We start from the raw sequence: 26,243 nt of genomic DNA, 5'->3' as shown, positions 1-26,243 counted from the left end.
CTTTCAAAAGAACATTATTATCTTTCGAAGTAAAGGTTCTACAGAGAACAGGAACACTGTTCTCACTTCTAACAATACTTTGATATATAGCAAACAACGTCTTCTCTTTTCAGAGAAACACATGGGCGTTTCTCACAGAAGCATTTCTTTAATTTCATACACTTTCCAAAGAACGTGATTATCTTTCGAATAAAGATTATCCAGAGAACAGGAACACTGTTCTCACGTCTGACAATACTTTGACAAATCTTAAACAATGGCTTCTTTTTTCGGAGAAACTAGTGTACGTTTCTCACAAAAGTATTTCAAGAAATTCATACATTTTCCAAGGAACATGATTATCGTTGGACGTAAAGGGTCTACAGAGAACAGGAACACTGTTCACACTTCTAACACTACTTTGACATATAGCAAACAACGGCTTCTCTTTTCAGAGAAACACGTGCGTTTCTCACAAAAGCAGTTCTTCAAATTCATACACTTTCCAAAGAACATGATTATCTTTCGAAGTAAAGATTCTACAGAGAACAGGAACACTGTTCTCACTTTTGACAATGCTTTGACAAATCTCAAATAACGGCTTCTCCTTTCAGAAAAACACTTGTGCGTTTCTCAAAAATGCATTTCCTGGAATCCATACACTTTCAAAGAAGATGATTCTCTTTCAAAGTGTAGCGTCTGCAGTGAATAGCAAAACTTCTCATTTGAGAAACACGTATGTATATCACAAAAGCATTTCATGAAATTCATACACTTTCAAAGGAACGTGATTATCTTTCAGAGTAAACCTTCTACAGTGAAATGGAACACTGTACTCACTTCAAACACTACTTTGACATTTAGCAAACGTCTTCTCTTTTCAGAGAAACACATGTGCGTTTCTCACAGAAGCATTACTTGAAATTCATACACTTGCCAAAGAACGTGGTTATCTTTCGAAATAAAGATTCTCCAGAGAACAGGAACACTGTTCTCACTTCTGACAATACTTTGACAAATCTCAAACAACGGCTTTCCCTTTGGGAGAAACTCATGTACATTTCTCACAAAAGCATTTCCAAGTTCGATTATCGTTGGAAGTAATGGGACTACAGAGAACAGGAACACTGTTTTCACTTCTAACACTACTTTGACATATAGCAAACAACGGCTGCGCTTTTCAGAGAAACACATGTGCGTTTCTCACAGAAGCATTACTTGAAATTCATACACTTGCCAAAGAACGTGGTTATCTTTCGAAATAAAGGTTCTACAGAGAACAGGAACACTGTTCTCACTTCTGACAATACTTTGACAAATCTCAAACAACGGCTTTCCCTTTCGGAGAAACTCATGTACATTTCTCACAAAAGCATTTCCAAGTTCGATTATCGTTGGAAGTAATGGGTCTACAGAGAACAGGAACACTGTTTTCACTTCTAACACTACTTTGACATATAGCAAACAACGGCTTCGATTTTCAGAGAAACACATGTACGTTTCTCACAAAAGCATTTCATGAAATTGATACACTTTCAAAAGAACATTATTATCTTTCGAAGTAAAGGTTCTACAGAGAACAGGAACACTGTTCTCACTTCTAACAATACTTTGATATATAGCAAACAACGTCTTCTCTTTTCAGAGAAACACATGGGCGTTTCTCACAGAAGCATTTCTTTAATTTCATACACTTTCCAAAGAACGTGATTATCTTTCGAATAAAGATTATCCAGAGAACAGGAACACTGTTCTCACGTCTGACAATACTTTGACAAATCTTAAACAATGGCTTCTTTTTTCGGAGAAACTAGTGTACGTTTCTCACAAAAGTATTTCAAGAAATTCATACATTTTCCAAGGAACATGATTATCGTTGGACGTAAAGGGTCTACAGAGAACAGGAACACTGTTCACACTTCTAACACTACTTTGACATATAGCAAACAACGGCTTCTCTTTTCAGAGAAACACGTGCGTTTCTCACAAAAGCAGTTCTTCAAATTCATACACTTTCCAAAGAACATGATTATCTTTCGAAGTAAAGATTCTACAGAGAACAGGAACACTGTTCTCACTTTTGACAATGCTTTGACAAATCTCAAATAACGGCTTCTCCTTTCAGAAAAACACTTGTGCGTTTCTCAAAAATGCATTTCCTGGAATCCATACACTTTCAAAGAAGATGATTCTCTTTCAAAGTGTAGCGTCTGCAGTGAATAGCAAAACTTCTCATTTGAGAAACACGTATGTATATCACAAAAGCATTTCATGAAATTCATACACTTTCAAAGGAACGTGATTATCTTTCAGAGTAAACCTTCTACAGTGAAATGGAACACTGTACTCACTTCAAACACTACTTTGACATTTAGCAAACGTCTTCTCTTTTCAGAGAAACACATGTGCGTTTCTCACAGAAGCATTACTTGAAATTCATACACTTGCCAAAGAACGTGGTTATCTTTCGAAATAAAGATTCTCCAGAGAACAGGAACACTGTTCTCACTTCTGACAATACTTTGACAAATCTCAAACAACGGCTTTCCCTTTGGGAGAAACTCATGTACATTTCTCACAAAAGCATTTCCAAGTTCGATTATCGTTGGAAGTAATGGGACTACAGAGAACAGGAACACTGTTTTCACTTCTAACACTACTTTGACATATAGCAAACAACGGCTGCGCTTTTCAGAGAAACACATGTGCGTTTCTCACAAAAGCATTTCATGAAATTCATACACTTTCAAAAGAACATTATTATCTTTCGAAGTAAAGGTTCTACAGAGAACAGGAACACTGTTCTCACTTCTAGCAATACTTTGATATATAGCAAACAACGTCTTCTCTTTTCAGAGAAACACATGGGCGTTTCTTACAGAAGCATTTCTTTAATTTCATACACTTTCCAAAGAACGTGATTATCTTTCGAAATAAAGATTCTCCAGAGAACAGGAACACTGTTCTCAATTCTGACAATACTTTGACAAATCTTAAACAACGGCTTCTTTTTTCGGAGAAACTAGTGTACGTTTCTCACAAAAGTATTTCAAGAAATTTATACATTTTCCAAGGAACATGATTATCGTTGGACGTAAAGGGTCTACAGAGAACAGGAACACTGTTCACACTTCTAACACTACTTTGACATATAGCAAACAACGGCTTCTCTTTTCAGAGAAACACGTCCGTTTCTCACAAAAGCAGTTCTTCAAATTCATACACTTTCCAAAGAACATGATTATCTTTCGAAGTAAAGATTCTCCAGAGAACAGGAACACTGTTCTCACTTCTGACAATACTTTGACAAATCTTAAACAACGGCTTCTTTTTTCGGAGAAACTAGTGTACGTTTCTCACAAAAGTATTTCAAGAAATTCATACATTTTCAAAGGAACATGATTATCCTTGGACGTAAAGGGTCTACAGAGAACAGGAACACTGTTCACACTTCTAACACTACTTTGACATATAGCAAACAACGGCTTCGCTTTTCAGGAAACACATGTGCGTTTCTCACAAAAGCATTTCATGAAATTCATACACTTTCAAAAGAACATGATTATCTTTCGAAGTAAAGTTTCTACAGAGAACAGGAACACTGTTCTCACTTCTAAAAATACTTTGATATATAGCAAACAACGTCTTCTCTATTCAGAGAAACACATGGGCGTTTCTCACAGAAGCATTTCTTTAATTTCATACACTTTCCAAAGAACGTGATTATCTTTCGAAATAAAGATTCTCCAGAGAACAGGAACACTGTTCTCACTTCTGACAATACTTTGACAAATCTTAAACAACGGCTTCTTTTTTCGGAGAAACTAGTGTACGTTTCTCACAAAAGTATTTCAAGAAATTCATACATTTTCCAAGGAACATGATTATCGTTGGACGTAAAGGGTCTACAGAGAACAGGAACACTGTTCACACTTCTAACACTACTTTGACATATAGCAAACAACGGCTTCTCTTTTCAGAGAAACACGTGCGTTTCTCACAATGGCAGTTCTTCAAATTCATACACTTTCCCAAGAACATGATTATCTTTCGAAGTAAAGATTCTACAGAGAACAGGAACACTGTTCTCACTTTTGACAATGCTTTGACAAATCTCAAATAACGGCTTCTCCTTTCAGAAAAACACTTGTGCGTTTCTCAAAAATGCATTTCCTGAAATCCATACACTTTCAAAGAAGATGATTCTCTTTCAAAGTGTAGCGTCTGCAGTGAATAGCAAAACTTCTCATTTGAGAAACACGTGTGTATATCACAAAAGCATTTCATGAAATTCATACACTTTCAAAAGAACATGATTATCTTTCACAGTAAACCTTCTACAGTGAAATGGAACACTGTACTCACTTCAAACACTACTTTGACATTTAGCAAACGTCTTCTCTTTTCAGAGAAACACATGTGCGTTTCTCACAGAAGCATTACTTGAAATTCATACACTTGCCAAAGAACGTGGTTATCTTTCGAAATAAAGATTCTCCAGAGAACAGGAACACTGTTCTCACTTCTGACAATACTTTGACAAATCTCAAACAACGGCTTTCCCTTTCGGAGAAACTCATGTACATTTCTCACAAAAGCATTTCCAAGTTCGATTATCGTTGGAAGTAATGGGACTACAGAGAACAGGAACACTGTTTTCACTTCTAACACTACTTTGACATATAGCAAACAACGGCTGCGCTTTTCAGAGAAACACATGTGCGTTTCTCACAAAAGCATTTCATGAAATTCATACACTTTCAAAAGAACATTATTATCTTTCGAAGTAAAGGTTCTACAGAGAACAGGAACACTATTCTCACTTCTAGCAATACTTTGATATATAGCAAACAACGTCTTCTCTTTTCAGAGAAACATATGGGCGTTTCTCACAGAAGCATTTCTTTAATTTCATACACTTTCCAAAGAACGTGATTATCTTTCGAAATAAAGATTCTCCAGAGAACAGGAACACTGTTCTCAATTCTGACAATACTTTGACAAATCTTAAACAACGGCTTCTTTTTTCGGAGAAACTAGTGTACGTTTCTCACAAAAGTATTTCAAGAAATTTATACATTTTCCAAGGAACATGATTATCGTTGGACGTAAAGGGTCTACAGAGAACAGGAACACTGTTCACACTTCTAACACTACTTTGACATATAGCAAACAACGGCTTCTCTTTTCAGAGAAACACGTGCGTTTCTCACAAAAGCAGTTCTTCAAATTCATACACTTTCCAAAGAACATGATTATCTTTCGAAGTAAAGATTCTCCAGAGAACAGGAACACTGTTCTCACTTCTGACAATACTTTGACAAATCTTAAACAACGGCTTCTTTTTTCGGAGAAACTAGTGTACGTTTCGCACAAAAGTATTTCAAGAAATTCATACATTTTCAAAGGAACATGATTATCCTTGGACGTAAAGGGTCTACAGAGAACAGGAACACTGTTCACACTTCTAACACTACTTTGACATATAGCAAACAACGGCTTCGCTTTTCAGGAAACACATGTGCGTTTCTCACAAAAGCATTTCATGAAATTCATACACTTTCAAAAGAACATGATTATCTTTCGAAATAAAGTTTCTACAGAGAACAGGAACACTGTTCTCACTTCTAACAATACTTTGATATATAGCAAACAACGTCTTCTCTATTCAGAGAAACACATGGGCGTTTCTCACAGAAGCATTTCTTTAATTTCATACACTTTCCAAAGAACGTGATTATCTTTCGAAATAAAGATTCTCCAGAGAACAGGAACACTGTTCTCACTTCTGACAATACTTTGACAAATCTTAAACAACGGCTTCTTTTTTCGGAGAAACTAGTGTACGTTTCTCACAAAAGTATTTCAAGAAATTCATACATTTTCCAAGGAACATGATTATCGTTGGACGTAAAGGGTCTACAGAGAACAGGAACACTGTTCACACTTCTAACACTACTTTGACATATAGCAAACAACGGCTTCTCTTTTCAGAGAAACACGTGCGTTTCTCACAAAAGCAGTTCATCAAATTCATACACTTTCCAAAGAACATGATTATCTTTCGAAGTAAAGATTCTACAGAGAACAGGAACACTGTTCTCACTTTTGACAATGCTTGGACAAATCTCAAACAACGGCTTTCCCTTTCGGAGAAACTCACGTACATTTCTCACAAAAGCATTTCCAAGTTCGATTATCGTTGGAAGTAATGGGTCTACAGAGAACAGGAACACTGTTCTCACTTTTGACAATGCTTTGACAAATCTCAAATAACGGCTTCTCCTTTCAGAAAAACACTTGTGCGTTTCTCAAAAATGCATTTCCTGAAATCCATACACTTTCAAAGAAGATGATTCTCTTTCAAAGTGTAGCGTCTGCAGTGAATAGCAAAACTTCTCATTTGAGAAACACGTGTGTATATAACAAAAGCATTTCATGAAATTCATCCACTTTCAAAAGAACATGATTATCTTTCACAGTAAACCTTCTACAGTGAAATGGAACACTGTACTCACTTCAAACACTACTTTGACATATAGCAAACGTCTTCTCTTTTCAGAGAAACACATGTGCGTTTCTCACAGAAGCATTACTTGAAATTCATACACTTGCCAAAGAACGTGGTTATCTTTCGAAATAAAGATTCTCCAGAGAACAGGAACACTGTTCTCACTTCTGACAATACTTTGACAAATCTCAAACAACGGCTTTCCCTTTCGGAGAAACTCATGTACATTTCTCACAAAAGCATTTCCAAGTTCGATTATCGTTGGAAGTAATGGGTCTACAGAGAACAGGAACACTGTTTTCACTTCTAACACTACTTTGACATATAGCAAACAACGGCTTCGCTTTTCAGAGAAACACATGTGCGTTTCTCACAAAAGCATTTCATGAAATTCATACACTTTCAAAAGAACATTATTATCTTTCGAAGTAAAGGTTCTACAGAGAAAAGGAACACTGTTCTCACTTCTAACAATACTTTGATATATAGCAAACAACGTCTTCCCTTTTCAGAGAAACACATGGGCGTTTCTCACAGAAGCATTTCTTTAATTTCATACACTTTCCAAAGAACGTGATTATCTTTCCAAATAAAGATTATCCAGAGAACAGGAACACTGTTCTCACTTTTGACAATGCTTTGACAAATCTCAAATAACGGCTTCTCCTTTCAGAAAAACACTTGTGCGTTTCTCAAAAATGCATTTCCTGAAATCCATACACTTTCAAAGAAGATGATTCTCTTTCAAAGTGTAGCGTCTGCAGTGAATAGCAAAACTTCTCATTTGAGAAACACGTGTGTATATCACAAAAGCATTTCATGAAATTCATACACTTTCAAAAAACATGATTATCTTTCACAGTAAACCTTCTACAGTGAAATGGAACACTTTACTCACTTCAAACACTACTTTGACATATAGCAAACGTCTTCTCTTTTCAGAGAAACACATGTGCGTTTCTCACAGAAGCATTACTTGAAATTCATACACTTTCCAAAGAACGTGGTTATCTTTCGAAATAAAGATTCTCCAGAGAACAGGAACACTGTTCTCACTTCTGACAATACTTTGACAAATCTCAAACAACGGCTTTCCCTTTCGGAGAAACTCATGTACATTTCTCACAAAAGCATTTCATGAAATTCATACATTTTCCAAGTTCGATTATCGTTGGAAGTAATGGGTCTACAGAGAACAGGAACACTGTTTTCATTTCTAACACTACTTTGACATATAGCAAAAAACGGCTTCGCTTTTCAGGAAACACATGTGCGTTTCTCACAAAAGCATTTCATGAAATTCATACATTTTCCAAAGAACATGATTATCGTTGGACGTAAAGGGTCTACAGAGAACAGGAACACTGTTCACACTTCTAACACTACTTTGACATATAGCAAACAATGGCTTCGCTTTTCAGAGAAACACATGTGCGTTTCTCACAAAAGCAGTTCATCAAATTCATACACTTTCCAAAGAACATGATTATATTTCGAAGTAAAGGTTCTACAGAAGACAGGAACACTGTTCTAACACTACTTTGACAAATCTCAAACAACGGCTTCACTTTTCAGAGAAACACATGTGCGTTTCTCACAAAAGCATTTCTTGAAATTCATACACTTTCCAAAGAACATCATTATCTTTCGAAGAAAACTTTCTACAGAGAACAGGAACACTGTTATCACTTCTGATACAACTCAAACAACGGTTTCTTCTTTCGTAGACAATCATGTGCATTTCTAAAAATAGCATTTCATGAAATTCATACACTTTATATAGAACAATTCATACACTTTATATAGAACGTAATTATCCTTCACAGTAAAGCTACCACAGAGAACAGGAACACTTCTCAATTCTAACAATACGATGACATATCACAACGGCTTCTCTTTTCAGAGAAACACATGTGCGTTTCTCACAAAAGCAGTTCATCAAATTCATACACTTTCCAAAGAACATGATTATCTTTCGAAGTAAAGGTTCTACAGAGAACAGGAACACTGTTCTCACTTCTAACAATACTTTGATATATAGCAAACAACGTCTTCTCTTTTCAGAGAAACACATGGGCGTTTCTCACAGAAGCATTTCTTTAATTAAATACACTTTCCGAAGAACGTGATTATCTTTCGAAATAAAGATTCTCCAGAGAACAGGAACACTGTTCTCACTTCTGACAATACTTTGACAAATCTTAAACAACGGCTTCTTTTTTCGGAGAAACTAGTGTACGTTTCTCACAAAAGTATTTCAAGAAATTCATACATTTTCCAAGGAACATGATTATCGTTGGACGTAAAGGGTCTACAGAGAACAGGAACACTGTTCACACTTCTAACACTACTTTGACATATAGCAAACAACGGCTTCGCTTTTCAGAGAAACACATGTGCGTTTCTCACAAAAGCAGTTCATCAAATTCATACACTTTCCAAAGAACATGATTATATTTCGAAGTAAAGGTTCTACAGAAGACAGGAACACTGTTCTAACACTACTTTGACAAATCTCAAACAACGGCTTCACTTTTCAGAGAAACACATGTGCGTTTCTCACAAAAGCAGTTCATCAAATTCATACACTTTCCAAAGAACATCATTATCTTTCGAAGAAAACTTTCTACAGAGAACAGGAACACTGTTATCACTTCTGACACAACTCAAACAACTTCTTCTTCTATCGTAGACACTCGTGCATTTCTAAAAATAGCATTTCATGAAATTCATACACTTTATATAGAACGTAATTATCCTTCACAGTAAAGCTACCACAGAGAACAGGAACACTTCTCAATTCTAACAATACGATGACATATCACAACGGCTTCTCTTTTCAGAGAAACACATGTGCGTTTCTCACAAAAGCAGTTCATCAAATTCATACACTTTCCAAAGAACATGATTATCTTTCGAAGAAAACTTTCTACAGAGAACAGGAACACTGTTCTCACTTCTGACAATGCTTTGACAAATCTCAAATATCGGCTTCTCCTTTCAGAGAAACACTTGTGCGTTTCTCAAAAATGCATTTCCTGAAATCCATACACTTTCAAAGAAGATGATTCTCTTTCAAAGTGTAGCGTCTGCAGTGAATAGCAAAACTTCTCATTTGAGAAACGCGTGTGTATATCACAAAAGCATTTCATGAAATTCATACACTTTCAAAAGAACGTGATTATCTTTCACAGTAAACCTTCTACAGTGAAATGGAACACTGTACTCACTTCAAACACTACTTTGACATATAGCAAACGTCTTCTCTTTTCAGAGAAACACATGTGCGTTTCTCACAGAAGCATTACTTGAAATTCATACACTTTCCAAAGAACGTGGTTATCTTTCGAAATAAAGATTCTCCAGAGAACAGGAACACTGTTCTCACTTCTGACAATACTTTGACAAATCTCAAACAACGGCTTTCCCTTTCGGAGAAACTCATGTACATTTCTCACAAAAGCATTTCCAAGTTCGATTATAGTTGGAAGTAATGGGTCTACAGAGAACAGGAACACTGTTTTCACTTCTAACACTACTTTGACATATAGCAAACAACGTCTTCTCTTTTCAGAGAAACACATGTGCGTTTCTCACAGAAGCATTTCATGAAATTCATACACTTTCAAAAGAACATGATTATCTTTCGAAGTAAAGGTTCTACAGAGAACAGGAACACTGTTCTCACTTCTAACAATAGTTTGATATATAGCAAACAACGTCTTCTCTTTTCAGAGAAACACATGGGCGTTTCTCACAGAAGCATTTCTTTAATTTCATACACTTTCCAAAGAACGTGATTATCTTTCGAAATAAAGATTCTCCAGAGAACAGGAACACTGTTCTCACTTCTGACAATACTTTGACAAATCTTAAACAACGGCTTCTTTTTTCGGAGAAACTAGTGTACGTTTCTCACAAAAGTATTTCAAGAAATGCATACATTTTCCAAGGAACATGATTATCGTTGGACGTAAAGGGTCTACAGAGAACCGGAACACGGTTCACACTTCAAACACTACTTTGACATATAGCAAACAACGGCTTCGCTTTTCAGAGAAACACATGTGCGTTTCTCACAAAAGCAGTTCATCCAATTCATACACTTTCCAAAGAACATGATTATATTTCGAAGTAAAGGTTCTACAGAAGACAGGAACACTGTTCTAACACTACTTTGACAAATCTCAAACAACGGCTTCACTTTTCAGAGAAACACATGTGCGTTTCTCACAAAAGCAGTTCATCAAATTCATACACTTTCCAAAGAACATCATTATCTTTCGAAGAAAACTTTCTACAGAGAACAGGAACACTGTTCACACTTCTAACACTACTTTGACATATAGCAAACAACGGCTTCGCTTTTCAGAGAAACACATGTGCGTTTCTCACAAAAGCAGTTCATCAAATTCATACACTTTCCAAAGAACATCATTATCTTTCGAAGAAAACTTTCTACAGAGAACAGGAACACTGTTATCACTTCTGACACAACTCAAACAACTTCTTCTTCTATCGTAGACACTCATGTGCATTTCTAAAAATAGCATTTCATGAAATTCATACACTTTATATAGAACGTAATTATCCTTCACAGTAAAGCTACCACAGAGAACAGGAACACTTCTCAATTCTAACAATACGATGACATATCACAACGGCTTCTCTTTTCAGAGAAACACATGTGCGTTTCTCACAAAAGCAGTTCATCAAATTCATACACTTTCCAAAGAACATGATCATCTTTCGAAGTAAAGATTCTACAGAGAACAGGAACACTGTTCTCACTTCTGACAATGCTTTGACAAATCTCAAATATCGGCTTCTCCTTTCAGAGAAACACTTGTGCGTTTCTCAAAAATGCATTTCCTGAAATCCATACACTTTCAAAGAAGATGATTCTCTTTCAAAGTGTAGCGTCTGCAGTGAATAGCAAAACTTCTCATTTGAGAAACACGTGTGTATATCACAAAAGCATTTCATGAAATTCATACACTTTCAAGAGAACGTGATTATCTTTCACAGTAAACCTTCTACAGTGAAATGGAACACTGTACTCACTTCAAACACTACTTTGACATATAGCAAACGTCTTCTCTTTTCAGAGAAACACATGTGCGTTTCTCACAGAAGCATTATTTGAAATTCATACACTTGCCAAAGAACGTGGTTATCTTTCGAAATAAAGATTCTCCAGAGAACAGGAACACTGTTCTCACTTCTGACAATACTTTGACAAATCTCAAACAACGGCTTTCCCTTTCGGAGAAACTCATGTACATTTCTCACAAAAGCATTTCCAAGTTCGATTATCGTTGGAAGTAATGGGTCTACAGAGAACAGGAACACTGTTTTCACTTCTAACACTACTTTGACATATAGCAAACAACGGCTTCGATTTTCAGAGAAACACATGTGCGTTTCTCACAAAAGCATTTCATGAAATTCATACACTTTCAAAAGAACATGATTATCTTTCGAAGTAAAGGTTCTACAGAGAACAGGAACACTGTTCTCACTTCTAACAATAGTTTGATATATAGCAAACAATGTCTTCTCTTTTCAGAGAAACACATGGGCGTTTCTCACAGAAGCATTTCTTTAATTTCATACACTTTCCAAAGAACGTGATTATCTTTCGAAATAAAGATTCACCAGAGAACAGGAATACTGTTCTCACTTCTGACAATACTTTGACAAATCTTAAACAACGGCTTCTTTTTTCGGAGAAACTAGTGTACGTTTCTCACAAAAGTATTTCAAGAAATTCATACATTTTCCAAAGAACATGATTATCGTTGGACGTAAAGGGTCTACAGAGAACAGGAACACTGTTCACACTTCTAACACTACTTTCACATATAGCAAACAATGGCTTCGCTTTTCAGAGAAACACATGTGCGTTTCTCACAAAAGCAGTTCATCAAATTCATACACTTTCCAAAGAACATGATTATATTTCGAAGTAAAGGTTCTACAGAAGACATGAACACTGTTCTAACACTACTTTGACAAATCTCAAACAACGGCTTCACTTTTCAGAGAAACACATGTGCGTTTCTCACAAAAGCATTTCTTGAAATTCATACACTTTCCAAAGAACATCATTATCTTTCGAAGAAAACTTTCTACAGAGAACAGGAACACTGTTATCACTTCTGACACAACTCAAACAACGGTTTCTTCTTTCGTAGACAATCATGTGCATTTCTAAAAATAGCATTTCATGAAATTCATACACTTTATATAGAACAATTCATACACTTTATATAGAACGTAATTATCCTTCACAGTAAAGCTACCACAGAGAACAGGAACACTTCTCAATTCTAACAATACGATGACATATCACAACGGCTTCTCTTTTCAGAGAAACACATGTGCGTTTCTCACAAAAGCAGTTCATCAAATTCATACACTTTCCAAAGAACATGATTATCTTTCGAAGTAAAGGTTCTACAGAGAACAGGAACACTGTTCTCACTTCTAACAATACTTTGATATATAGCAAACAACGTCTTCTCTTTTCAGAGAAACACATGGGCGTTTCTCACAGAAGCATTTCTTTAATTAAATACACTTTCCGAAGAACGTGATTATCTTTCGAAATAAAGATTCTCCAGAGAACAGGAACACTGTTCTCACTTCTGACAATACTTTGACAAATCTTAAACAACGGCTTCTTTTTTCGGAGAAACTAGTGTACGTTTCTCACAAAAGTATTTCAAGAAATTCATACATTTTCCAAGGAACATGATTATCGTTGGACGTAAAGGGTCTACAGAGAACAGGAACACTGTTCACACTTCTAACACTACTTTGACATATAGCAAACAACGGCTTCGCTTTTCAGAGAAACACATGTGCGTTTCTCACAAAAGCAGTTCATCAAATTCATACACTTTCCAAAGAACATCATTATCTTTCGAAGAAAACTTTCTACAGAGAACAGGAACACTGTTATCACTTCTGACACAACTCAAACAACTTCTTCTTCTATCGTAGACACTCATGTGCATTTCTAAAAATAGCATTTCATGAAATTCATACACTTTATATAGAACGTAATTATCCTTCACAGTAAAGCTACCACAGAGAACAGGAACACTTCTCAATTCTAACAATACGATGACATATCACAACGGCTTCTCTTTTCAGAGAAACACATGTGCGTTTCTCACAAAAGCAGTTCATCAAATTCATACACTTTCCAAAGAACATGATTATCTTTCGAAGAAAACTTTCTACAGAGAACAGGAACACTGTTCTCACTTCTGACAATGCTTTGACAAATCTCAAATAACGGCTTCTCCTTTCAGAGAAACACTTGTGCGTTTCTCAAAAATGCATTTCCTGAAATCCATACACTTTCAAAGAAGATGATTCTCTTTCAAAGTGTAGCGTCTGCAGTGAATAGCAAAACTTCTCATTTGAGAAACGCGTGTGTATATCACAAAAGCATTTCATGAAATTCATACACTTTCAAAAGAACGTGATTATCTTTCACAGTAAACCTTCTACAGTGAAATGGAACACTGTACTCACTTCAAACACTACTTTGACATATAGCAAACGTCTTCTCTTTTCAGAGAAACACATGTGCGTTTCTCACAGAAGCATTACTTGAAATTCATACACTTTCCAAAGAACGTGGTTATCTTTCGAAATAAAGATTCTCCAGAGAACAGGAACACTGTTCTCACTTCTGACAATACTTTGACAAATCTCAAACAACGGCTTTCCCTTTCGGAGAAACTCATGTACATTTCTCACAAAAGCATTTCCAAGTTCGATTATAGTTGGAAGTAATGGGTCTACAGAGAACAGGAACACTGTTTTCACTTCTAACACTACTTTGACATATAGCAAACAACGTCTTCTCTTTTCAGAGAAACACATGTGCGTTTCTCACAGAAGCATTTCATGAAATTCATACACTTTCAAAAGAACATGATTATCTTTCGAAGTAAAGGTTCTACAGAGAACAGGAACACTGTTCTCACTTCTAACAATAGTTTGATATATAGCAAACAACGTCTTCTCTTTTCAGAGAAACACATGGGCGTTTCTCACAGAAGCATTTCTTTAATTTCATACACTTTCCAAAGAACGTGATTATCTTTCGAAATAAAGATTCTCCAGAGAACAGGAACACTGTTCTCACTTCTGACAATACTTTGACAAATCTTAAACAACGGCTTCTTTTTTCGGAGAAACTAGTGTACGTTTCTCACAAAAGTATTTCAAGAAATGCATACATTTTCCAAGGAACATGATTATCGTTGGACGTAAAGGGTCTACAGAGAACCGGAACACGGTTCACACTTCTAACACTACTTTGACATATAGCAAACAACGGCTTCGCTTTTCAGAGAAACACATGTGCGTTTCTCACAAAAGCAGTTCATCCAATTCATACACTTTCCAAAGAACATGATTATATTTCGAAGTAAAGGTTCTACAGAAGACAGGAACACTGTTCTAACACTACTTTGACAAATCTCAAACAACGGCTTCACTTTTCAGAGAAACACATGTGCGTTTCTCACAAAAGCAGTTCATCAAATTCATACACTTTCCAAAGAACATCATTATCTTTCGAAGAAAACTTTCTACAGAGAACAGGAACACTGTTATCACTTCTGACACAACTCAAACAACGGCTTCTTCTTTCGTAGACACTCTTGTGCATTTCTAAAAATAGCATTTCATGAAATTCATACACTTTATATAGAACGTAATTATCCTTCACAGTAAAGCTACCACAGAGAACAGGAACACTTCTCAATTCTAACAATACGATGACATATCACAACGGCTTCTCTTTTCAGAGAAACACATGTGCGTTTCTCACAAAAGCAGTTCATCAAATTCATACACTTTCCAAAGAACATGATTATCTTTCGAAGTAAAGGTTCTACAGAGAACAGGAACACTGTTCTCACTTCTAACAATACTTTGATATATAGCAAACAACGTCTTCTCTTTTCAGAGAAACACATGGGCGTTTCTCACAGAAGCATTTCTTTAATTAAATACACTTTCCGAAGAACGTGATTATCTTTCGAAATAAAGATTCTCCAGAGAACAGGAACACTGTTCTCACTTCTGACAATACTTTGACAAATCTTAAACAACGGCTTCTTTTTTCGGAGAAACTAGTGTACGTTTCTCACAAAAGTATTTCAAGAAATTCATACATTTTCCAAGGAACATGATTATCGTTGGACGTAAAGGGTCTACAGAGAACAGGAACACTGTTCACACTTCTAACACTACTTTGACATATAGCAAACAACGGCTTCGCTTTTCAGAGAAACACATGTGCGTTTCTCACAAAAGCAGTTCATCAAATTCATACACTTTCCAAAGAACATCATTATCTTTCGAAGAAAACTTTCTACAGAGAACAGGAACACTGTTATCACTTCTGACACAACTCAAACAACTTCTTCTTCTATCGTAGACACTAATGTGCATTTCTAAAAATAGCATTTCATGAAATTCATACACTTTATATAGAACGTAATTATCCTTCACAGTAAAGCTACCACAGAGAACAGGAACACTTCTCAATTCTAACAATACGATGACATATCACAACGGCTTCTCTTTTCAGAGAAACACATGTGCGTTTCTCACAAAAGCAGTTCATCAAATTCATACACTTTCCAAAGAACATGATTATCTTTCGAAGTAAAGGTTCTACAGAGAACAGGAACACTGTTCTCACTTCTAACAATACTTTGATATATAGCAAACAACGTCTTCTCTTTTCAGAGAAACACATGGGCGTTTCTCACAGAAGCATTTCTTTAATTAAATACACTTTCCGAAGAACGTGATTATCTTTCGAAATAAAGATTCTCCAGAGAACAGGAACACTGTTCTCACTTCTGACAATACTTTGACAAATCTTAAACAACGGCTTCTTTTTTCGGAGAAACTAGTGTACGTTTCTCACAAAAGTATTTCAAGAAATTCATACATTTTCCAAGGAACATGATTATCGTTGGACGTAAAGGGTCTACAGAGAACAGGAACACTGTTCACACTTCTAACACTACTTTGACATATAGCAAACAACGGCTTCGCTTTTCAGAGAAACACATGTGCGTTTCTCACAAAAGCAGTTCATCAAATTCATACACTTTCCAAAGAACATGATTATATTTCGAAGTAAAGGTTCTACAGAAGACAGGAACACTGTTCTAACACTACTTTGACAAATCTCAAACAACGGCTTCACTTTTCAGAGAAACACATGTGCGTTTCTCACAAAAGCATTTCTTGAAATTCATACACTTTCCAAAGAACATCATTATCTTTCGAAGAAAACTTTCTACAGAGAACAGGAACACTGTTATCACTTCTGACACAACTCAAACAACGGCTTCTTCTTTCGTAGACACTCATGTGCATTTATAAAATAGCATTTCATGAAATTCATACACTTTATATAGAACGTAATTATCCTTCACAGTAAAGCTACCACAGAGAACAGGAACACTTCTCAATTCTAACAATACGTTGACATATCACAACGGCTTCTCTTTTCAGAGAAACACATGTGCGTTTCTCACAAAAGCAGTTCATCAAATTCATACACTTTCCAAAGAACATGATTATCTTTCGAAGTAAAGATTCTACAGAGAACAGGAACACTGTTCTCACTTCTGACAATGCTTTGACAAATCTCAAATAACGGCTTCTCCTTTCAGAGAAACACTTGTGCGTTTCTCAAAAATGATTTTCCTGAAATCCATACACTTTCAAAGAAGATGATTCTCTTTCAAAGTGTAGCGTCTGCAGTGAATAGCAAAACTTCTCATTTGAGAAACGCGTGTGTATATCACAAAAGCATTTCATGAAATTCATACACTTTCAAAAGAACGGGATTATCTTTCACAGTAAACCTTCTACAGTGAAATGGAACACTGTACTCACTTCAAACACTACTTTGACATATAGCAAACGTCTTCTCTTTTCAGAGAAACACATGTGCGTTTCTCACAGAAGCATTACTTGAAATTCATACACTTTCCAAAGAACGTGGTTATCTTTCGAAATAAAGATTCTCCAGAGAACAGGAACACTGTTCTCACTTCTGACAATACTTTGACAAATCTCAAACAACGGCTTTCCCTTTCGGAGAAACTCATGTACGTTTCTCACAAAAGCATTTCCAAGTTCGATTATCGTTGGAAGTAATGGGTCTACAGAGAACAGGAACACTGTTTTCACTTCTAACACTACTTTGACATATAGCAAACAACGGCTTCGATTTTCAGAGAAACACATGTGCGTTTCTCACAAAAGCATTTCATGAAATTCATACACTTTCAAAAGAACATGATTATCTTTCGAAGTAAAGGTTCTACAGAGAACAGGAACACTGTTCTCACTTCTAACAATACTTTGATATATAGCAAACAACGTCTTCTCTTTTCAGAGAAACACATGGGCGTTTCTCACAGAAGCATTTCTTTAATTTCATACACTTTCCAAAGAACGTGATTATCTTTCGAAATAAAGATTCTCCAGAGAACAGGAACACTGTTCTCACTTCTGACAATACTTTGACAAATCTTAAACAACGGCTTCTTTTTTCGGAGAAACTAGTGTACGTTTCTCACAAAAGTATTTCAAGAAATGCATACATTTTCCAAGGAACATGATTATCGTTGGACGAAAAGGGTCTACAGAGAACCGGAACACGGTTCACACTTCTAACACTACTTTGACATATAGCAAACAACGACTTCGCTTTTCAGAGAAACACATGTGCGTTTCTCACAAAAGCAGTTCATCCAATTCATACACTTTCCAAAGAACATGATTATATTTCAAAGTAAAGGTTCTACAGAAGACAGGAACACTGTTCTAACACTACTTTGACAAATCTCAAACAACGGCTTCACTTTTCAGAGAAACACATGTGCGTTTCTCACAAAAGCAGTTCATCAAATTCATACACTTTCCAAAGAACATGATTATATTTCGAAGTAAAGATTCTACAGAGAACAGGAACACTTTTCTCACTTCTGACAATGCTTTGACAAATCTCAAATAACGGCTTCTCCTTTCAGAGAAACACTCGTGCGTTTCTCAAAAATGCATTTCCTGAAATCCATACACTTTCAAAGAAGATGATTCTCTTTCAAAGTGTAGCGTCTGCAGTGAATAGCAAAACTTCTCATTTGAGAAACACATGTGTATATCACAAAAGCATTTCATGAAATTCATACACTTTCAAAAGAACGTGATTATATTTCACAGTAAACCTTCTACAGTGAAAGGAACACTTTGCTCACTACTAACACTACTTTGACATATAGCAAACAATGTCTTCTCTTTTCAGAGGAACACATGTGCGTTTCTCAAAGAAGCATTACTTGAAATTCCTACACTTTCCAAAGAACGTGATTATCTTTCGAAATAAAGATTCTCCAGAGAACAGGAACACTGTTCTCACTTCTGACAATACTTTGACAAATCTTAAACAACGGCTTCTTTTTTCGGAGAAACTAGTGTACGTTTCTCACAAAAGCATTTCAAGAAATTCATACATTTTCCAAGGAACATGATTATCGTTGGACGTAAAGGGTCTACAGAGAACAGGAACACTGTTCACACTTCTAACACTACTTTGACATATAGCAAACAACGGCTTCGCTTTTCAGAGAAACACATGTGCGTTCCTCACAAAAGCAGTTCATCAAGTTCATACACTTTCCAAAGAACATGATTATCTATCGAAATAAAAATTCTCCAGAGAACAGGAACACTGTTCTCACTTCTGACAATACTTTGACAAATCTTAAACAACGGCTTCTTTTTTCGGAGAAACTATTGTACGTTTCTCACATAAACAGTTCATCAAATTCATACACTTTCCAAAGAACATAATTATATTTCGAAGTAAAGGTTCTACAGAGGACAGGAACACTGTTCTAACACTACTTTGAAAAATCTCAAACAACGGCTTCTCTTTTCGGAGAAACACATGTGCGTTTCTCACAAAAGCAGTTGATCAAATTCATACACTTTACAAAGAACATGATTATCATTCGAAGTAAAGATTCTACAGAGAACAGGAACACTGTTCTCAGTTCTGACAATGCTTTAACAAATCTCAAATAACGGCTTCTCCTTTCAGAAAAACACTTGTGCGTTTCTCAAAAATGCATTTCCTGAAATCCATACACTTTCAAAGAAGATGATTCTCTTTCAAAGTGTAGTGTCTGGAGTGAATAGCAAAACTTCTCATTTGAGAAACACGTGTGTATATCACAAAAGCATTTCATGAAGTACATACACTTTCAAAAGAACATTATTATCTTTCGAAGTAAAGGTTCTACAGAGAACAGGAACACTGTTCTCAATTCTAACAATACTTTGATATATAGCAAACAACGTCTTCTCTTTTCAGAGAAACACATGGGCGTTTCTCACAGAAGCTTTTCTTTAATTTCATGCACTTTCCAAAGAACGTGATTATCTTTCGAAGTAAAGGTTCTACAGAGGACAGGAACACTGTTCTAACACTACATTGACAAATCTCAAAGAACGGCTTCGCTTTTCAGAGAAACACATGTGCGTTTCTCACAAAAGCATTTCATGAAATTCATACACTTTCAAAAGAACATTATTATCTTTCGAAGTAAAGGTTCTACAGAGAACAGGAACACTGTTCTCACTTCTAACAATACTTTGATATATAGCAAAGAACGTCTTCTCTTTTCAGAGAAACACATGGGCGTTTCTCACAGAAGCATTTCTTTAATTTCATACATTTTCCAAAGAACGTGATTATCTTTCGAAATAAAGATTCTCCAGAGAACAGGAACGCTGTTCTCACTTCTGACAATACTTTGACAAATCTTAAACAACGGCTTCCTTTTTCGGAGAAAGTAGTATACGTTTCGCACAAAAGTATTTCAAGAAATTCATACATTTTCCAAGGAACATGATTATCGTTGGACGTAAAGGGTCTACAGAGAACAGGAACACTGTTCACACTTCTAACACTACTTTGACATATAGCAACAAACGGCTTTTCTTTTCAGAGAAACACGTGCGTTTCTCACAAAAGCAGTTCATCAAATTCATACACTTTCCAAAGAACATGATTATCTTTCGAAGTAAAGATTCTACAGAGAACAGAAACACTGTTCTCACTTTTGACAATGCTTTGACAAATCTCAAATAACGGCTTCTCCTTTCAGAAAAACACTTGTGCCTTTCTCAAAAATGCATTTCCTGAAATCCGTACACTTTCAAAGAAGATGATTCTCTTTCAAAGTGTAGCGTCTGCAGTGAAAATCAAAACTTCTCATTTGAGAAACACGTGTGTATATCACAAAAGCATTTCATGAAATTCATACACTTTCAAAAGAACATGATTATCTTTCACAGTAAACCTTCTACAGTGAATTGGAACACTGTACTCACTTCAAACACTACTTTGACTTATAGCAAACGTCTTCTCTTTTCAGAGAAACACATGTGCGTTTCTCACAGAAGCATTACTTGAAATTCATACACTTTCCAAAGAACGTGGTTATCTTTCAAAATAAAGATTCTCCAGATAACACTAACACTGTTCTCACTTCTGACAATAATTTGACAAATCTCAAACAACGGCTTTCTGTTTCGGAGAAACTCATTTTCATTTCTCACAAAAGCATTTCATGAAATTCATACATTTTCCAAGTTCGATTATCGTTGGAAGTAATGGGTCTACAGAGAACAGGAACACTGTTTTCACTTCTAACACTACTTTGACATATAGCAAACAACGGCTTCGCTTTTCAGAGAAACACATGTGCGTTTCTCACAAAAGCATTTCATGAAATTCATACACTTTCAAAAGAACATTATTATCTTTAGAAGTAAAGGTTCTACAGAGAACAGGAACACTGTACTCACTTCTAACAATACTTTGATATATAGCAAACAACGTCTTCTCTTTTCAGAGAAACACATGTGCGTTTCTCACAGAAGCATTACTTGAAATTCATACACTTGCCAAAGAACGTGGTTATCTTTCGAAATAAAGATTCTCCAAAGAACAGGAACACTGTTCTCACTTCTGACAATACTTTGACAAATCTCAAAGAACGGCTTTCCCTTTCGGAGAAACTCATGTACATTTCTCACAAAAGCATTTCCAAGTTCGATTATCGTTGGAAGTAATGGGTCTACAGAGAACAGGAACACTGTTTTCACTTCTAACACTACTTTGACATATAGCAAACAACGGCTTCGCATTTCAGGAAACACATGTGCGTTTCTCACAAAAGCATTTCATGAAATTCATACACTTTCAAAAGAACATGATTATCTTTCGAAGTAAAGGTTCTACAGAGAACAGGAACACTGTTCTCACTTCTAACAATACTTTGATATATAGCAAACAACGTCTTCTCTTTTCAGAGAAACACATGGGCGTTTCTCACAGAAGCATTTCTTTAATTTCATACACTTTCCAAAGAACGTGATTATCTTTCGAAATAAAGATTCTCCAGAGAACAGGAACACTGTTCTCACTTCTGACAATACTTTGACAAATCTTAAACAACGGCTTCTTTTTTCGGAGAAACTAGTGTACGTTTCTCACAAAAGTATTTCAAGAAATTCATACATTTTCCAAGGAACATGATTATCGTTGGACGTAAAGGGTCTACAGAGAACAGGAACACTGTTCACACTTCTAACACTACTTTGACATATAGCAAACAACGGCTTCTCTTTTCAGAGAAACACGTGCGTTTCTCACAAAAGCAGTTCTTCAAATTCATACACTTTCCAAAGAACATGATTATCTTTCGAAGTAAAGATTCTACAGAGAACAGGAACACTGTTCTCACTTTTGACAATGCTTTGACAAATCTCAAATAACGGCTTCTCCTTTCAGAAAAACACTTGTGCGTTTCTCAAAAATGCATTTCCTGAAATCCATACACTTTCAAAGAAGATGATTCTCTTTCAAAGTGTAGCGTCTGCAGTGAATAGCAAAACTTCTCATTTGAGAAACACGTATGTATATCACAAAAGCATTTCATGAAATTCATACACTTTCAAAGGAACGTGATTATCTTTCACAGTAAACCTTCTACAGTGAAATGGAACACTGTACTCACTTCAAACACTACTTTGACATTTAGCAAACGTCTTCTCTTTTCAGAGAAACACATGTGCGTTTCTCACAGAAGCATTACTTGAAATTCATACACTTGCCAAAGAACGTGGTTATCTTTCGAAATAAAGATTCTCCAGAGAACAGGAACACTGTTCTCACTTCTGACAATACTTTGACAAATCTCAAACAACGGCTTTCCCTTTGGGAGAAACTCATGTACATTTCTCACAAAAGCATTTCCAAGTTCGATTATCGTTGGAAGTAATGGGACTACAGAGAACAGGAACACTGTTTTCACTTCTAACACTACTTTGACATATAGCAAACAACGGCTGCGCTTTTCAGAGAAACACATGTGCGTTTCTCACAAAAGCATTTCATGAAATTCATACACTTTCAAAAGAACATTATTATCTTTCGAAGTAAAGGTTCTACAGAGAACAGGAACACTGTTCTCACTTCTAGCAATACTTTGATATATAGCAAACAACGTCTTCTCTTTTCAGAGAAACACATGGGCGTTTCTCACAGAAGCATTTCTTTAATTTCATACACTTTCCAAAGAACGTGATTATCTTTCGAAATAAAGATTCTCCAGAGAACAGGAACACTGTTCTCAATTCTGACAATACTTTGACAAATCTTAAACAACGGCTTCTTTTTTCGGAGAAACTAGTGTACGTTTCTCACAAAAGTATTTCAAGAAATTTATACATTTTCCAAGGAACATGATTTTCGTTGGACGTAAAGGGTCTACAGAGAACAGGAACACTGTTCACACTTCTAACACTACTTTGACATATAGCAAACAACGGCTTCTCTTTTCAGAGAAACACGTCCGTTTCTCACAAAAGCAGTTCTTCAAATTCATACACTTTCCAAAGAACATGATTATCTTTCGAAGTAAAGATTCTCCAGAGAACAGGAACACTGTTCTCACTTCTGACAATACTTTGACAAATCTTAAACAACGGCTTCTTTTTTCGGAGAAACTAGTGTACGTTTCTCACAAAAGTATTTCAAGAAATTCATACATTTTCAAAGGAACATGATTATCCTTGGACGTAAAGGGTCTACAGAGAACAGGAACACTGTTCACACTTCTAACACTACTTTGACATATAGCAAACAACGGCTTCGCTTTTCAGGAAACACATGTGCGTTTCTCACAAAAGCATTTCATGAAATTCATACACTTTCAAAAGAACATGATTATCTTTCGAAGTAAAGTTTCTACAGAGAACAGGAACACTGTTCTCACTTCTAAAAATACTTTGATATATAGCAAACAACGTCTTCTCTATTCAGAGAAACACATGGGCGTTTCTCACAGAAGCATTTCTTTAATTTCATACACTTTCCAAAGAACGTGATTATCTTTCGAAATAAAGATTCTCCAGAGAACAGGAACACTGTTCTCACTTCTGACAATACTTTGACAAATCTTAAACAACGGCTTCTTTTTTCGGAGATACTAGTGTACGTTTCTCACAAAAGTATTTCAAGAAATTCATACATTTTCCAAGGAACATGATTATCGTTGGACGTAAAGGGTCTACAGAGAACAGGAACACTGTTCACACTTCTAACACTACTTTGACATATAGCAAACAACGGCTTCTCTTTTCAGAGAAACACGTGCGTTTCTCACAAAAGCAGTTCTTCAAATTCATACACTTTCCAAAGAACATGGTTATCTTTCGAAGTAAAGATTCTACAGAGAACAGGAACACTGTTCTCACTTTTGACAATGCTTTGACAAATCTCAAATAACGGCTTCTCCTTTCAGAAAAACACTTGTGCGTTTCTCAAAAATGCATTTCCTGAAATCCATACACTTTCAAAGAAGATGATTCTCTTTCAAAGTGTAGCGTCTGCAGTGAATAGCAAAACTTCTCATTTGAGAAACACGTGTGTATATCACAAAAGCATTTCATGAAATTCATACACTTTCAAAAGAACATGATTATCTTTCACAGTAAACCTTCTACAGTGAAATGGAACACTGTACTCACTTCAAACACTACTTTGACATATAGCAAACGTCTTCTCTTTTCAGAGAAACACATGTGCGTTTCTCACAGAAGCATTACTTGAAATTCATACACTTGCCAAAGAACGTGGTTATCTTTCGAAATAAAGATTCTCCAGAGAACAGGAACACTGTTCTCACTTCTGACAATACTTTGACAAATCTCAAACAACGGCTTTCCCTTTCGGAGAAACTCATGTACATTTCTCACAAAAGCATTTCCAAGTTCGATTATCGTTGGAAGTAATGGGACTACAGAGAACAGGAACACTGTTTTCACTTCTAACACTACTTTGACATATAGCAAACAACGGCTGCGCTTTTCAGAGAAACACATGTGCGTTTCTCACAAAAGCATTTCATGAAATTCATACACTTTCAAAAGAACATTATTATCTTTCGAAGTAAAGGTTCTACAGAGAACAGGAACACTATTCTCACTTCTAGCAATACTTTGATATATAGCAAACAACGTCTTCTCTTTTCAGAGAAACATATGGGCGTTTCTCACAGAAGCATTTCTTTAATTTCATACACTTTCCAAAGAACGTGATTATCTTTCGAAATAAAGATTCTCCAGAGAACAGGAACACTGTTCTCAATTCTGACAATACTTTGACAAATCTTAAACAACGGCTTCTTTTTTCGGAGAAACTAGTGTACGTTTCTCACAAAAGTATTTCAAGAAATTTATACATTTTCCAAGGAACATGATTATCGTTGGACGTAAAGGGTCTACAGAGAACAGGAACACTGTTCACACTTCTAACACTACTTTGACATATAGCAAACAACGGCTTCTCTTTTCAGAGAAACACGTGCGTTTCTCACAAAAGCAGTTCTTCAAATGCATACACTTTCCAAAGAACATGATTATCTTTCGAAGTAAAGATTCTCCAGAGAACAGGAACACTGTTCTCACTTCTGACAATACTTTGACAAATCTTAAACAACGGCTTCTTTTTTCGGAGAAACTAGTGTACGTTTCTCACAAAAGTATTTCAAGAAATTCATACATTTTCAAAGGAACATGATTATCCTTGGACGTAAAGGGTCTACAGAGAACAGGAACACTGTTCACACTTCTAACACTACTTTGACATATAGCAAACAACGGCTTCGCTTTTCAGGAAACACATGTGCGTTTCTCACAAAAGCATTTCATGAAATTCATACACTTTCAAAAGAACATGATTATCTTTCGAAATAAAGTTTCTACAGAGAACAGGAACACTGTTCTCACTTCTAACAATACTTTGATATATAGCAAACAACGTCTTCTCTATTCAGAGAAACACATGGGCGTTTCTCACAGAAGCATTTCTTTAATTTCATACACTTTCCAAAGAACGTGATTATCTTTCGAAATAAAGATTCTCCAGAGAACAGGAACACTGTTCTCACTTCTGACAATACTTTGACAAATCTTAAACAACGGCTTCTTTTTTCGGAGAAACTAGTGTACGTTTCTCACAAAAGTATTTCAAGAAATTCATACATTTTCCAAGGAACATGATTATCGTTGGACGTAAAGGGTCTACAGAGAACAGGAACACTGTTCACACTTCTAACAC

This window comes from Microtus oregoni, unplaced genomic scaffold (assembly GCF_018167655.1).
Source record: "Microtus oregoni isolate MIOR12 unplaced genomic scaffold, Mior012 000096F_ref0000112, whole genome shotgun sequence".
NCBI lineage: Eukaryota > Metazoa > Chordata > Mammalia > Rodentia > Cricetidae > Microtus > Microtus oregoni.
Note: the sequence above shows the minus strand (reverse complement) of the source record.